Here is a 16760-nt window from a genome sequence, read left to right on the forward strand (position 1 = left end):
ACTTGAACATTTTTAAGGAGTAAGTTGATTCTTCAGTTTTCTATATCTTGCTTGATCGCACCAAATTAAAAAAAAAGAAAAACGCAAAGAAAAACCAAACAAAAGCCCTTCAAACAAGATAAAATCATTCTTTTTTAATTTCGTTAAAAACAAAAGAACCATTCTTTACTTTTAGTGCCTATTGTCACGGAAAACTCCATTGCAATGTGTACACTGTCGTATTATAAGTCCACGGCACCGAAAGGGAAAACATACTGCTAACAGGTCTGCGCCCAATTGAGCACATGGGGCTTTATTCCACCCACATCTTGAAAGTGCATTTGCCCGCGACGCATTTTTTAGGCCAGTTCAGAGTTAGCACTATAGTCTCGAATGACCTCTCCAACCGCAGACTTTGTAAATCATGGAATAGCCTTCAAGAAGAGCAGCTGAAAACAGCCATGCAGAAAGCGATAGTGTACTTGTCATTGCTGCATGAATGGCTTTAGTTAAATGTTGCTGAAAAAGAATGCGCATTCACCTGTATATGCCAATCTGCACCTGGTTAAATTGTAACACAGTTGTCATGAAGCCCTATCTAGGTTTTGAATACCTCAGATGCAAATATACTTCAAGAGAAGGTCTGCAATGACCTTTATCTGCACATGCTCAGATTGAAACTGTGTAGTGGCTTATTAATGTCCCTGGGGTATGGGACCACCGCACCCTTTTAGCGTATAGTCATCCGGTAATACTAACACTGATGTGTACGCTAACGTACACTACCATAGCACGGATTTTAGCTTCTACGTTAGTAGCAAATAAAAAAATGTAACATTATTAAGTCTCTCGCTAGCCACTATTGCGTTTCCCCGCTGTCCATCATATCAATAGTGTACAAAATTAGAAATTAGGTATACTACTATCATAGAATATGTTATTAGCTTAGTGTACATGAAACATTAATAATTTGACATTACCTTTCAGCTCTCTGCGCACATGAACATGTAAGTTCCGTGATAATGGCGGGCAATCGTCAGACTGTCGGGCGCACAGCTCTGGGGCCTTACGAGACAAGTAGTACAACGCAATGCATTGCAACGAAAGGGGCTTTCGGATGGGGATTCCCCGCTTTAGCTACAGATTTCGTCATTAATGGAGCGGGGGGGGGGGGGAGCGCTGAAGGTAGCACACTAATGCATGATTTGGTTCGTTCCGGTCCATATTTCACCGCCCATGTCTCTAATCATGCGTTGTATTGCCTGCTATATAAACGTGTTTTCTCGCTAGTTCTCTCTTTCTCTAGAGGTTCTTTATATCGAATATCTCAAAGAGTCCGATGTCCTATCACATAAAGGCCCTGTCACACCTTTCTGAGCAAACTACGCGCTTAGTTGCGTGTATGGATTTTCAGCACGCAGGGATATTTTCTTCGGGCAGACAAGGTGTCACATGGGCGGACTTAAATAATACTCAATCACACTCGTGCCATTCACTTTAATGTACAATTTAATATAACCATTTGTGGAATATTTACAGGACTGAAATCAAGAAGTTGTGACCAACATAAAATGCAAAATCAAAACTCTGAGTGAGATAAACTAAATTACTATACTCTTATATTCGACAACCATGTGAACGGGACCCTGTCTTGGTCCGGTTCCACCTGTAATTTTGGCTTAACACTTGTTCAGAATAATCATAACAGCTTCACTATCAATTTGTTATCCCTGACAATACACTATCTGCTATCAAGCGCAACACTATTTGGTTCACGCCACCGTAGTGCTGATCCTGAGATGACCAGCCTGCACGCACGACGGTTTACCGCGGTTATAACACTTGTCTTCAATTACACTGCTTCCGTTTACATCCGGGTTCTGTGCTAACCCGCAATTATCATGAAGTGTATAAATACCAATATTCGAATTATGTGCACATTATTTTCATCTTTTTACCAATTTAACATGGCCTTCATCTCTCTACTTCAGCGACACTTCCACGTCATAACCAATCATATCTACAGGGTGCCATGCACCCGCCAGGTTCATCGCTCACCTGCGTTGTCCACAGAGTCACATGAAATGTCAAACTGTTCGCTTCCAGAACATAACTAATTCGTGGGTGGAGCGTCCTTGTATGCGAGGTTGCTATTTTAGCTCCAAAGTGTCGCGAGGACCCGCGTTCCGTATTCACTGGCGTCCAAGTTTCTCCCTAGCGAGGGGCGGACACAGTCACTCGGCTGGGAATGCGTCTGCCTGGAAGTAAACTTGACCTCGGCCTTGGCGCCATCTACAAAATCATTTAAATGCAACATATACTAATGGGGTGTGTTCTAATCACACACACAAAAAGATTATCAGCTTAAAATCCTGACATCACAGTGAAAATTTGAGAACTGCATTATTATCCAATTAACATACAAAATTCACATAATGAAATGTTTCAAACAGTGGAAATATAACAGTGCATAGCTTATCAAACATCACCGCATCGTTTTCAAAAACTGTACACCATTATAATATACTTTATCACTTATTCACGGGGTTCTCCGGGGCTATATGTGGTGCCCTGAAACACATTCACATCCTTATACACGACAAGGCAGAAATCAAATCGCAATTTAACTTACCAATGACCGGTGTAATATAACCAAAATGCCTCTTCTTCTTGTCTACTGGAAGGCTACAAAGGCTGTTGGAATACGCCTTCTGGCAGCAAATAAAATCTGAACTCTAATCAGCCAGTATACAGGCTGACGGTAAGGTGGACGGACGGCTCCTGGCCGCAAACGAAATTGGGCTTAGACACAAAATTATCTTGCCAACTGGCGCCTGAGTGTGGCAGGTTGGTTTTCTACCATCACGGAGCTAACTCAATGTTCTCTCGGTGAAATCAAAATGGTGTCTGCCACGAAAAGACCCAACTCTACTGTTAAATTACTACTCGACTACGACACTCCTTTTCGAGGCATTTGGAATATTTGATACAACTAAAAGGACTTGAACGAAAACACCTATACAGCACTCTCCCGGAACTGGAGCTATTTCCTGTCTTTTCTTTCTACATTAATTGACATGCAAAAATAAATGAACTCCTCTCGGTCATCGATGGCGCGACTTGTAAAACATTTACACCTGTCCTATCAGTTTCTCTCTCTCGCTCTCGCTTTCTCTCTCGCTCCCTCACTCGCACTTTTTGTCTCGCTATCCCTACACGTAAACATGTTTGTCTAGTTGAATGACCGATAGGTGTTGTACATGAAACAACCTGGAAATGCATTTTCAATGTGACATTTCACTCCCCCTTTCGAAAAATGCATTTCATAATTAAAAGAAATTACTTATAACACTATCTTTCTTCCTACAGTCGGCTTAGTAGGTCTGCGCCAACATTCTCGCTGCCGCGGATAGCTTCCACACGGAATCTGTAGGGTTGCAAAGCCAGAATCCAACGCATTAGCCTCCCATTTGCAGGGCTAGCCTTGTTCATGTACACTAGTGGGTGGTGGTCTGTTTCTAGCACAAATTGTCTGCCGTACAAGTATGGTTCGAACTTCTTTACTGCCCAAACTACAGCTAAGCACTCACGTTCTATGGTTGAGTATGCTTGTTCTCGTCGAAGCAGTTTTCGGCTCGCGTAGGAGACTGGAAATCGTTCGTCTTGGTGTGTTTGGAGGAGGACTGCTCCTAGTCCAACATTGGAGGCGTCTGTCCTGAGGATGAAGTCCTGTGACAAATCTGGCAAATGAAGGATAGGGGGGTTAGAAAGTTTTTCCTTCAGTGTTGTGAAGGCCTGCTCTTGGCTCGTTTCCCATTTTACCTTGTTTGGTTCAGCATTTCTGGTCCTGTCTGTGAGTGGTGCGGCGACGGCGGCGTAGTTCGGAATGAACTTCCGGTAGTAGTTCGCCATACCTAGAAAGGATCTGAGCTCTCGTTTGGTCTGAGGCTGACTTACCTCTTGGATGGCTTTGAGTTTTTCAGGGCGGGGTCTTACCTGTCCGTGTTCGATCACGTGTCCTAGGAATTCGACGGTTGTCTGTCCGATGAAGCACTTACTTGGTCTAGCAGTGAGCTTTGCGGCTCGTAGTCGTCTGAAGAGTTCCGTGAGTGTACGTAGGTGTTCTTCCCACGTGGTCGAATAGATGAGGATGTCATCGATGTAGTTCACCGTTCCTCCGAGTCGATCTCGCAGTCTCCTCATCAGTCGACTGAAGGAGGCGGGAGCGTTCACTAAGCCGAAGGGCATCATTGTGAACTGAAAGAGACCATCGGGGGTGAGAAAAGCGGTTAGTGGTTTGGATTCGGCTGCCGTGGGTACCTGCCAGTATCCTTTGCTGAGATCTATTTTGGTGAAGAACTTTGCATGGGCGACTTTTGTGAAGAGTTCATCTTGATCTGGTATGGGTTCAGCATCGAATACAGTCACTTTATTGAGTTTTCTGAAGTCTACACAAAACCGGTTGCTGCCATCGGGCTTTTTAACCAGTACTATGGGGGAGGCAATGGGGCTTTCTGATGGCTCAATTACTCCGAGCGATAGCATGCTTTTTACCTCTTCTCTGACTGTGTCTCTAAGAGAGTGGGGAATGGGATATGGTTTACTCTTCAGGTGTTCATTTCCTTTGAGTTTGATGTGGTGTTCGCCTAACGTGGTTCGACCGGGAAGATCAGACAGGACGTCTTTGTACTCGTTGAGGAGTTCGTTGACTTGTTCTTTCTGTGGGGGGGGAAAGGGCTGAGTTAATTGAGACATCGTCAAGTGACTCTTTTGCCTGAAATGGGAAAGGCTGTAGGAGAGATGTGTTAGTTAGTGGTTGCTGCGTTTCTTCCTCGATCGTCATCATTTTGCTCTTCGCATTCGATCACGGCGGTACAAGCAGCTTCGGCATCTGAAATAGAGGGAATATCATTTCTAGCATGATACTTTTTCAGAAGATTGATGTGAAACACCTTTGGTTTCCCGTTGAGGTCGATCCTGTAGTCCATGGAGCTGATTTTGGAGATCACGTCAAAGGGGCCCTTCCATTGTAGAAGGAGCTTATTCCTGTCAGTTGGTAGGAGTAGGAGTACCTTGTCTCCGACTTGTAGTTCCCTGTGTTTTGCCTTCTGATTGTAGTATTTTGCATACCTGTTTGCTGATTTCTGAAGTTGAGTGTGGGCGTTGCGGCATGTTTCGTCGATCCTGTTTCGGAGATCAAGTACATAGTGGTAAGTAGACTTGGTCTCACCTGTTTCGGCTTCTCCTGTCCAGAGTTCTTTCAGGATGTCGAGGGGTCCGCGTACCGTCCGGCCGTAAAGAAGCTCGAACGGGGAGAACCCCATGCTCTCTTGTGGTGCTTCTCTCACTGCGAATAGAAGGGGAGTAATGTACCTGTCCCAGTCATTTGGGTTTTCAGCGCACATACGTTTCAACATTTGTTTTAGAGTGCCATTGGAGCGCTCAACTAGTCCATTCGCGGCAGGGTGATATGGGGATGTAGTGAAGTGTTTGATGGAAAGTAATTTGCTTACCTCTTTCATGAGATCAGATATGAACTGAGTCCCTTGATCGGTCAGCATTTCCTTGGGGATTCCGACTCTGGTGAAGATGCTCACTAGGGCTTCTGCAACTCTTTCTGTCTCGATGCTTGGGAGTGGGATTGCCTCAGGGTACCTAGTAGCAACATCAATAACGGTAAGTATGTACCTACTTTTCTGGTCAGTCATTGGGTGTATTGGTCCAACTATGTCTACAGCAATGCGTTCGAAGGGGACTTCGATGAGCGGCATCTTTCCGAGTGGGACCTTGGTTACACGACCTTTTGATAGTGTACGTTGGCAGACGTCACACGATCTACAGTACCTGGTAATGTCAGAGTTCATACCGGGCCAAAAGAAATTGGTAAGTATCTTTTCTGTTGTCTTTTTGGTACCTTGATGCCCTCCGAGTATATTTTCACGGGCTGTTTGCATAACCTGTTTGCGGTATTGTTTTGGTACTACCACTTGTGTGATTGTTGTGTCAGGGTCCATTTGGGGAGAGTGGAATGAGCGATACAGCATTCCGTCTTTGTAAAAAGAAGGAAGAGAGACCGTTATTGCGACTTACCTTCACTGAACGAGTATCGGCGAGTTCTCGCAGGCGGTGTAATGTTTCATCCTTCTGTTGTGCCTCTTTGAGAGCTGTTGGAGTCACGATGTCTTCCATTGGGTGTGGGGTTCTGAGAGGACGAAATGGGTTACCGTCTCGTTGAGCCTGGGCTCTCGTCTGTACTGCGCCGACAGGCATTGGTGTAGCCGTCCAGTCAGGATCTGGGTTGTCTGGTTCTCTCACTCCGGGTAGGTTACCAAAAATCAGGTCATAGAGTGGAGTTTTCATGCACAATGCGTTAACTTTCCCTACGTAGAAGGGAGTGTCAACATCTATTCTAGCGACGGGGAGAGTTTTCATTGTGCCGTCAATCAGCACGCAAGTACTTTCATCACCTGCCATTTGGTTTGGCTGGACAAGATCTTGTTTAATGACAGCTCCGCTGCAGCCGCTGTCTCTGAGAACAGAAATTTGATTGTTATTGACTAGTCCGTTATTAACTGGCATTTGTCTGACCACATGTTCTTTGGTGCATGCTGCACTCATCAACGGCAAGGAGTGTCCACATTTGAATTGGATATGATCTGTGGTGGATTCTAGTTTGGGGGCATTGAGTGGCATCCGAACCATCATACAAGAAGCCTCAATTTTGACCTTTGTGTTAGTGCAAGCTGGACATTGACAGGGAGTATGTGGATTTGGTTCTACCTGATCGGGTTCCAATGAAGCCAGGTTGTGTTCCGAGGTAGGGGGGTTTCCTTGCTCTGGATCCTGGGCGAGGACTAGACCTGCCGATTTCATGGGGGAGAAAGGACAATAGTTAGCAAGGTGACCTGGTTTGTGGCATATGAAACACGTTCTGCCTCTGTTTCCCTGTTTTGTACAATCACGGGCAAGGTGACCTTGTTGGTGGCAGTTGTAACATTTGGGTTGAGATGGGGGCCTATTTCATGCCTGATCGGCATTTCATGGGGGAGAAAGGACAATAGTTAGCAAGGTGACCTGGTTTGTGGCATATGAAACACGTTCTGCCTCTGTTTCCCTGTTTTGTACAATCACGGGCAAGGTGACCTTGTTGGTGGCAGTTGTAACATTTGGGTTGAGATGGGGGCCTATTTCCTGAAATGTTATTTGGAGGGATTTTACCTTCAGGTCTGGTGTTGCTCCGTGGCATCTGTCCCACGTGTGTCTGGATGTTCCTTTGTGCCGGTGGGGGTGGTTTGAAGGTGACTCCTCTGGCGTCTAAGTACTGCTCAGCTAGTTTCACCACGTCCTTCGAAGTCTCGGGCTGCCGTTCTTTTAGGAAGATGGCCAGCTCTCGATGACACCCAATGATGAGCTGCTCCCGGAGGAGTAGATCTGCCAGCTCCTCGAAAGTGTGCTCTATACCAGAGAGGCTTACCCACCTGTTCAAGTAGTTCTCTAGTCGGTTTGCATACTGGGATGCCGTTTCTCCTGTTGTCGGTTTGCCTGAAAAGAACTTGGAGCGAAATCCTTCTGCAGTGAGCTGAAAGGATTTCAAGAGTGCATGTTTCAAAGTGTCATAATCATTGGATTCCGCACTTGACAATCTAGAGTGGACCTCAAGAGCCTTACCTGTAAGCAGTGTGCTTAAGTTGAGTGCCCAGTCTGTAGTTGGCCAGTTTTGATTTTTGGCATATCGTTCGAACCGCTGTAGATAGGCATCTATGTTATCTTTGTCTTCGTGAAATAGAGGCAATTTTGGAGATCGAGCTTTGCACCCATTAGAACTTGATTCGCTTTTGGTTTGCTTTTCACGCGCTATCGCCAATTGTAGCTCGGCTGCTTCTCTTTCCTGTCGCCTTAACTCTAACATGTCCGCTCTTTCCTCTCTGAGTCTCTTTTGCTCGGCTGTAACGAACTGCCTAAGCTCCTCTCCACTGAATCCGAACTTTTCTCCAATTTCAGTTAACTTAGCTAGCTCCATTCTGAATTACCTGAGCACTTATAATACAAAAATGTATTCAGATCAGTTCAGATCATATACACAATGAATACTAGTATACAACGGTGCATCTTTAGATAGTATATACATACAAATGTAGAGGAAACAAAAAAAAATCACTAGTTTTCCTCAACCTTTTTCTTTACACTGTTTCCTCCGTTTGTATACCCATGTGACTTCGAATGGCACGAGTTATATTCCCGGACAAGCCCCCAGAAAATGTCACATGGGCGGACTTAAATAATACTCAATCACACTCGTGCCATTCACTTTAATGTACAATTTAATATAACCATTTGTGGAATATTTACAGGACTGAAATCAAGAAGTTGTGACCAACATAAAATGCAAAATCAAAATTCTGAGTGAGATAAACTAAATTACTATACTCTTATATTCGACAACCATGTGAACGGGACCCTGTCTTGGTCCGGTTCCACCTGTAATTTTGGCTTAACACTTGTTCAGAATAATCATAACAGCTTCACTATCAATTTGTTATCCCTGACAATACACTATCTGCTATCAAGCGCAACACTATTTGGTTCACGCCACCGTAGTGCTGATCCTGAGATGACCAGCCTGCACGCACGACGGTTTACCGCGGTTATAACACTTGTCTTCAATTACACTGCTTCCGTTTACATCTGGGTTCTGTGCTAACCCGCAATTATCATGAAGTGTATAAATACCAATATTCGAATTATGTGCACATTATTTTCATCTTTTTACCAATTTAACATGGCCTTCATCTCTCTACTTCAGCGACACTTCCACGTCATAACCAATCATATCTACAGGGTGTCATGCACCCGCCAGGTTCATCGCTCACCTGCGTTGTCCACAGAGTCACATGAAATGTCAAACTGTTCGCTTCCAGAACATAACTAATTCGTGGGTGGAGCGTCCTTGTATGCGAGGTTGCTATTTTAGCTCCAAAGTGTCGCGAGGACCCGCGTTCCGTATTCACTGGCGTCCAAGTTTCTCCCTAGCGAGGGGCGGACACAGTCACTCGGCTGGGAATGCGTCTGCCTGGGAGTAAACTTGACCTCAGCCTTGGCGCCATCTACAAAATTATTTAAATGCAACATATACTAATGGGGTGTGTTCTAATCACACACACAAAAAGATTATCAGCTTAAAATCCTGACATCATAGTGAAAATTTGAGAACTGCATTATTATCCAATTAACATACAAAATTCACATAATGAAATGTTTCAAACAGTGGAAATATAACAGTGCATAGCTTATCAAACATCACCGCATCGTTTTCAAAAACTGTACACCATTATAACATACTTTATCACTTATTCACGGGGTTCTCCGGGGCTATATGTGGTGCCCTGAAACACATTCACATCCTTATACACGACAAGGCAGAAATCAAATCGCAATTTAACTTACCAATGACCGGTGTAATATAACCAAAATGCCTCTTCTTCTTGTCTACTGGAAGGCTACAAAGGCTGTTGGAATACGCCTTCTGGCAGCAAATAAAGTCTGAACTCTAATCAGCCAGTATACAGGCTGACGGTAAGGTGGACGGACGGCTCCTGGCCCCAAACGAAATTGGGCTTAGACACAAAATTATCTTGCCAACTGGCGCCTGAGTGTGGCAGGTTGGTTTTCTGCCATCACGGAGCTAACTCAATGTTCTCTCGGTGAAATCAAAATGGTGTCTGCCACGAAAAGATCCAACTCTACTGTTAAATTACTACTCGACTACGACACTCCTTTTCGAGGCATTTGGAATATTTGATACAACTAAAAGGACTTGAACGAAAACACCTATACAGCACTCTCCCGGAACTGGAGCTATTTCCTGTCTTTTCTTTCTACATTAATTGACATGCAAAAATAAATGAACTCCTCTCGGTCATCGATGGCGCGACTTGTAAAACATTTACACCTGTCCTATCAGTTTCTCTCTCTCGATCTCGCTTTCTCTCTCGCTCCCTCACTCGCACTTTTTGTCTCGTTATCCCTACACGTAAACATGTTTGTCTAGTTGAATGACCGATAGGTGTTGTACATGAAACAACCTGGAAATGTATTTTCAATGTGACACAAGGATTTGGGCAAGTTTCGCGTTTGTCTTACCTGCTGGTCTTACCTTCTGCTACTTACGTTCTACTCACGTTTTAGTTACGGGCTAGTTTATTTATTTATTGATTTATTTATTCATTTTTCTTTGAGCGGGATACCCCTTTCACCTCACTCGATCGGAACTGCTCTGCCAAGGGGCCCTGCATCACGGACAAAGTACAATTTGAGTAAAAAACACAAAGTTACAAACACGGTTACAAAGAGGGAACATAAAACCCAAAAATGTAAGTTCATACAGAGCGTACAAGAGAAAAGGATTTTACACAAGCAAATGAAACAAAAATGGAACGAAAAAAAAATACAATCAAATCCGGGAGAGAAAAAAAATAATGGTATAAGAAAAGACCTCACTTACACACACACTAACACGCACACATTCACACAAACGTTCACCTCCATACCAGTACACCGGCACCCACCCAAACCCGTACACGCACACGTACACGCACGCATATGCATACCCACACGCACACATACCTACACACAACCACACACATGCCGCCATGCGCACAAAATGTCTTATCCTATAAAAGCAGAAATTTATAGAGAATCTAGAAATATGACAAGTTTGATATCTACGGAGAGCCAATAAGCTATTTACCAAAGCTGGATATCTTTTAGACGATGTAACTTCACCCCCAAACTGTTTTTGAGATTGAAAAAAAAAAAAAAACACACCCAATTTCCATGACCACGTAGCTCCGTTCGCTACTAGAAACATCGGATTTGAGTGACGTCACCAAATGTGTATGAGCTGATTTGCCGTACGGCTATATGAGACCCGCTCTGGCAAAACCCGAAACTTCTCGACAATGAAAAATGTCAAAAAATGACCTCAGGGACCAAATTGACATTTTGGTATCACGTTGTAGGGGAAATTTTCTAATTTCCAATTGATATCAACAACATTTTGAAATACAACCTACAAAATGTGGAATTTTGAAGAGAAAAGTGGGATGTCAATCTCAAAAGTTGACCAAAATCGTACGTCTAAAGACCAAATCCCTTCGCTTACGGCGAAAATGACTGTTCTTTTGGCGATCGTGTCTTAGATATTCTGCGTTGAACCCTGACACATTTGGTACCTACAGAAAGCGCTACCTCTGCTTATTCCAAATATGGTCATGGCATGATGTCATGCTACTCACTTTCATTCATAAATTCGTCTGAAACATGCGTAAGTTTATGCAAATCGCTCCCAGACGCGTAAACAGCCTTGTTACCAAGACACGTGATCTAAATACGTGTTCACGAATGGTCAACTGCACCGAAGACCCCCTTGTTTACAAGCAACCTACGTGTTATACTATGGGGATCGCTGCAGCAGCGGTGCATGCTTGCATGCAACACGTGTATCGTGACTACTGCTCAGCACGGAAATGTTGCAGTTTCCCGATTTGTTAGACTGGTTTTTTTTTAGCAGGTAGAAATTATAATTTAAACCAACACACAAGAGAAAAAGAAGGTCACATCCATCTAACAAACCATCATGCCATTTCGAAGAAGAATCAAGCTGAAGTCACGGCATCAAGGAATACCTCTTCACTGCCGATTCTGTTGGTACTGTTATGCGTACACCTGATCACGGCTATCGCGAATCTTGAGCTGATTACGGTAGGTTTTGTGCTTTTCAAATGTCGTATTTCCGTAAATTTATGGGTGTAAAAATGATTTCCAATCAATTACAGCTCTTTGACTTAGTTATCATTCTTCATGAGTATGTAAAATTACCTCAGCTATACGCAATTCCCCCACGATGATCTATTTGTTGTGTCAATAATAACAGCAAATTGTGGATGTACGAAGGAACAGCTGATCACGGCGATCGTGAATCTTGAGCTGACGATAGGTTTTGTGCTTTTAAAGTTTTTTTTCCCCTAAATTTATGGGTGTAAAAAATGATTCCAATGAACACAAACAAACAATTTCACGACGTGAATATATAGTTTTGGCGGACGATTCATTCTAGATTGACAACAAATTACACACCAATTTCCCGAAAAGTGCACACAGTTTGCCTATAGATACGTAAATCCCACTGGGTTGCATACGCATTTGGTGACGTCGCAGAGTTGGAACTTTTCGTAGCCGCGTCGAGTGCTCAAATTTGGTAAAAATAAAGATTCTTATATTCAAAGCAGAGACAACTTTTTGCATGATTTATATCGGAATTTAATTAAAATAACATTAAATGATGGAAAACAGTCAATTTATATGATATTATTTCCTATAAATTTCTTCTTTAAGTCTATCAATTAAGCTAAGCATTTCACATTGCCGTTTGAAAGAGTTAACAGACGTGGCATTTGGGATAATATCAGGTAAATTGTTCCAAGTTTTATATCCACGATAATGAAAAGATTTGTTATAATATTCAGTTCTGGGAAGTTTGTTATTGAGAGGACAGCTAATTGCATATCTACTTTGGAAAAAAAAAGATTTCGTTTTGTAATTAAAGATTGCAAATACGTTGTGGTCAGTCCATTGACGACTTTATATAAAAAGGCACAATATTAATAGTGGATTCTCTGGGTGAGCGACTGCCATTCTAATCTCTGAAGCATTATCTTATGTGGGGTCAAAAAATCTGCGTTAAGTACTACTCAAGCGAATCTGTTCTGTAGCTAATCTGTAACGTGGGAGTTGCCTGTGCGGTGCTACCACTACCGTCAATGTATTCTACAGAAATTTGAAGGAGAAGAATAAAAGGGTCAGAAAAGATAAAGTTAAGAAGGGAGATTAAGACTTACTAAAACATTTACAAAAATGTAAGAGTTTGAAATAAAAAGAAGCAAAAGAAAAACGAGATATGAAACTCGTTACACTGAAGACGAGTTAGGTGATACGCTGGGGGTCATCAGATATCGGTCTCAGGTGATCGACAAAAAAAAATGATATTAAATATCGACTTGAAGTCATATTGAGAAACATTCGTGAAGTCCATTATATATATATATATATATATATATATATATATATATAGACTGCGAGAAGGGGTATCGACCATTTACAGTACCAGTGTGTGGCCTTCATTATTTGCATTCAGTGTGAAAAGAAAAGCCAGGTGGACGTAGCTAGGTCAACGTGTCTGTTTATTGCCGCCGAGCTTTCGGTCCCAAACGGACCTTCATCAGGGCTGTAACGATACAAAAATGACTCACTCGTATGGCTACACTAATAAATACATATTCATATATATATACTAATATAAATCTAACTGGCGTGAGTCTATAATGACTGTGTAATCAATCAATCCGTAATTACAGCTGTATATAACATATTCCAATAATTATATACATAATCAATTGCATATTACACACGTGTATTGAATACATTTCATATCACACTCGTGTTATTAATTGAGGTGAAGGTATATAACAAAAACACCAATTCAGTATCCTCATCTTATGTGTTGTGTGACAGGCGACTGTAATAATATCAAACTCGACATTTTTATGTTGTCGACGATAATACAGCATGTGGCTGCATTGCAAGACGTAAGTGGCTATATAATACAGTACAACAGCCACGCGTCATCTTCTGGCTATCGTATAATGAGGTAAATAATACTAATATACCACAACCATTCATATACATACAGTTGTATTATAACATATAACAGAATATTACATAAGGTACAGAATATGAACGGTTCACATAATAAAAAGGATTTACCTTATTAATGGCGGATATAAAGGCTTGCGGCGGTGTCTGTGTGGGTTGAGTGTGTCTGTTCGGTTGTGTGTGTATGTGTGGGTTGGCGTATGGTTGCATATGCGCATCACATTGTTGCGCATGTGCAGTTAATGGTCTGCTGGTTAAGGATCAACATTGATGCCATTTGGCTGTAATGTTTTTAGTGTGGCTATGCAGTAGGATTCACGATTTAGAATCACAGGGCGGGTCTTCTTCTTGATTAGTTCAATGGCAGTGATTTGTAAGCAGTTCAGGCTGTGTTCTGGGAGGTTGAAGTGCCTTGTGTATGGGAGGTGTTTTGATTGTGTGTTGAATGTTCGTATTTCTGAGCGAGTGTTGTTGAGTCGTGTGTAGAGTGTGGTTTCTGTTTTGCCAATGTATTGCTTCTTGCAGAGTGTACATGTCAGTAGATAGATGACCCAGGTTGATTTGCAATCGATGTAGTCTGTGATGGGGTATGTGCGATTTGTGGTGGTACTTGTGAATGAGTTTGTTTCTGTAATGTGTTTGTGTAGGATGCATTTGTTTGATTTGCATTTGTAGAAGCCAGAGCGAGGGTAGATGTCTGTGTGTTGGTGGTGTGTTTGTGTTTTCGGGTCTTTTGCATTAACTAAGATATCACGGAGTGATCTCGGTCGGCGGTATGAGATGAGAGGGGGTTCGGGGAAAGTTTTCTGAAGTGATGATGACGACTGTAGTGTTGAGAGGTGCTGTTGGATGATGCGTGGAATTTTTTTCCGTGGCTCTGTTGTACGCGACTGTGAAGATTGGTCTTTGTGTTTTTCTACGTTTGTGGTAGGTGAGGAGTTCAGGTCTGGGTTTTTGTTTTGCTCTTGTTATGACATCATCGACACACTAAAAAATAGGAGAGCAAATATGTACGCCTAGGGGTACAGATGTTTGTTGCTATACAAGGAACCCTAGCGGTTCTTATATGTACCCCATACAGGGGTACATATAAGTACCCCTACCTGGGGTGCAGATATGTACCCTATGGAGTACTTATTTGTACATTTAAGGGTACTCATTTGTATCATCATAGGTACTTATATGTTCCTCTGTATGGGGTACATATAAGTACCCCTGTATGGGGTACAGATGAGTACTTCTAGGGTTCCTTGTATAGGGACAAACATATGTACCCCTAGGGGTACATATTTGTACTCCTATTTTCGGTATGTGACTGCCTAAGTAAACAATATGACACACACACAAACACGCACACAAACACATGCATGCAATCAATGAGAGTAAGTTTACAGCATACAACTGTATGTATAAGACATGCTAAGGTGTTTTTCCTTGATATACAAATCATACGCTTTATTTAAGTTGGAAACTTATAACAAAGCAAAAGCATCCACGTGTTGAAATTGCACTAGAAACACAGAGGGCTATACATGCGAATAAGGTTGTTGCATTGAAAAATATACATGTACACGATGTAGTAGTGCACTGTACCAAATAAGTTGCCATTTTTGTGAATTTGTGAATCATTTTTGGTTTGCAAAATTAACAAGCAAAATTCTCACCAAGCGCTACTGGGGTATAAAATTTAGTGCATTTAAGAGGGTCTCAGTTCTCAGTCTCAATTCACGAAAACAAGATCTTGTGACAATTCCTGTGACCTTCTCATTCACAAAAATATATAAGACGAACAGCTTATGTAGTACATGTAGTTGAGACTGCTTATCTTTGGCACAATGTACAACAGTGTAGGTACCTACAGGAATACATAACTATTGCACAACAAAGAAATATGTCATAATATACACTCAAATATTGAGATTACACAGCCATGAAACCCATTCGTGCTCAAAATTCATATTTCCATAATTTCTCATCAATCATAAGTTGGCTTGAAGAACATCTTTCACTTGTCCACACATTGAACATCCTACACAATCATATCAAATGAAATATCACTTGATTTAATTTGTTTGTAAATCACTTCATTTAACTTATAGAAACAGCTGTCCATAATCTTTAAATAAAAGGTATAATCTTTGACAGAAAAACACTGTAGCACTAATAGGTATATATATGGAACAAAATTTGGCATCAAAATGGCAAAATGAAATAAGTATATCAGAATTGCTCTGAATTAAGAAGGGTTTTGTTTTTGAAATGGCCTTTTTGAACCTTCACCTTTGAATTTCAAGAGAAATGGAATACATGTAAAACTAGAAATATTGCTATGGTAAGTGGTATACATCCACCATTAATGCACGCTTCTCCCAATAGGTCTATGTTACGTCTGGATGTGTGACGATAGTTTCATATAAGTGGCAAAATAGTAAAATGACAAATGTTACAAGTGTCACAAATGTGTTGAGTGTTTACTTTCCTTGAACTAATTTTGATTGGATAATAGCTAAGAAAGAGTCTTATAGTCTAAGAAAGCAGGTATTTGGGGATCGAGGAAAGTTCTTTGCTTTCATAATGCACATGAACAGATTTTATGTCCCATGTGTATATCCACTTCTTCGCAGGGAACAGATACCTACTGTCAATACACTGTAAATGTCTGTCCACCTGTGCTTATCAAAATTCCTCTTACTCTGTCACGAAGAAAACTACCTTCAACTTGACGCATTATAACACAATGTACAGTGGGTTTTGGTTAAACCAAAGTGATACCCCTTGCTCTTCACACAACAAACACATTTGTATCTCAGAAAAAAATAAACAGATTATGCACCATTAAGAAATGGGTAGGCCATAGATATGAATTGGATGGCGGTAGTAGACGTACTGCATGTACATGTATCATTATCGCACTGTTTGTCACCATCAATTACATTTTAAAGTACGATATATTTCTTCCTGTAGAACACAATTTTATACACTTGTGCAATTAGTGAAAGATATTATCTTCATTATAAAAAAGCACACTGGTCATATCATAATGTAGTATCAAATCCATGTAGTGAGTGCTT

At 41.7% G+C, this 16760-nt stretch overlaps 1 pseudogene; it reads right to left on the minus strand.

Annotated features, from left to right (window-relative positions):
- Window positions 1-5505: 5505 nt before the first annotated feature.
- LOC140230115 (uncharacterized) lies at window positions 5506-7999 on the minus strand (annotated as a pseudogene).
- Window positions 8000-16760: the final 8761 nt, after the last annotated feature.

The sequence above is a fragment of the Diadema setosum genome, chromosome 6, assembly GCF_964275005.1.
Source record: "Diadema setosum chromosome 6, eeDiaSeto1, whole genome shotgun sequence".
In the NCBI taxonomy this organism is placed as follows: Eukaryota; Metazoa; Echinodermata; class Echinoidea; order Diadematoida; family Diadematidae; genus Diadema; species Diadema setosum.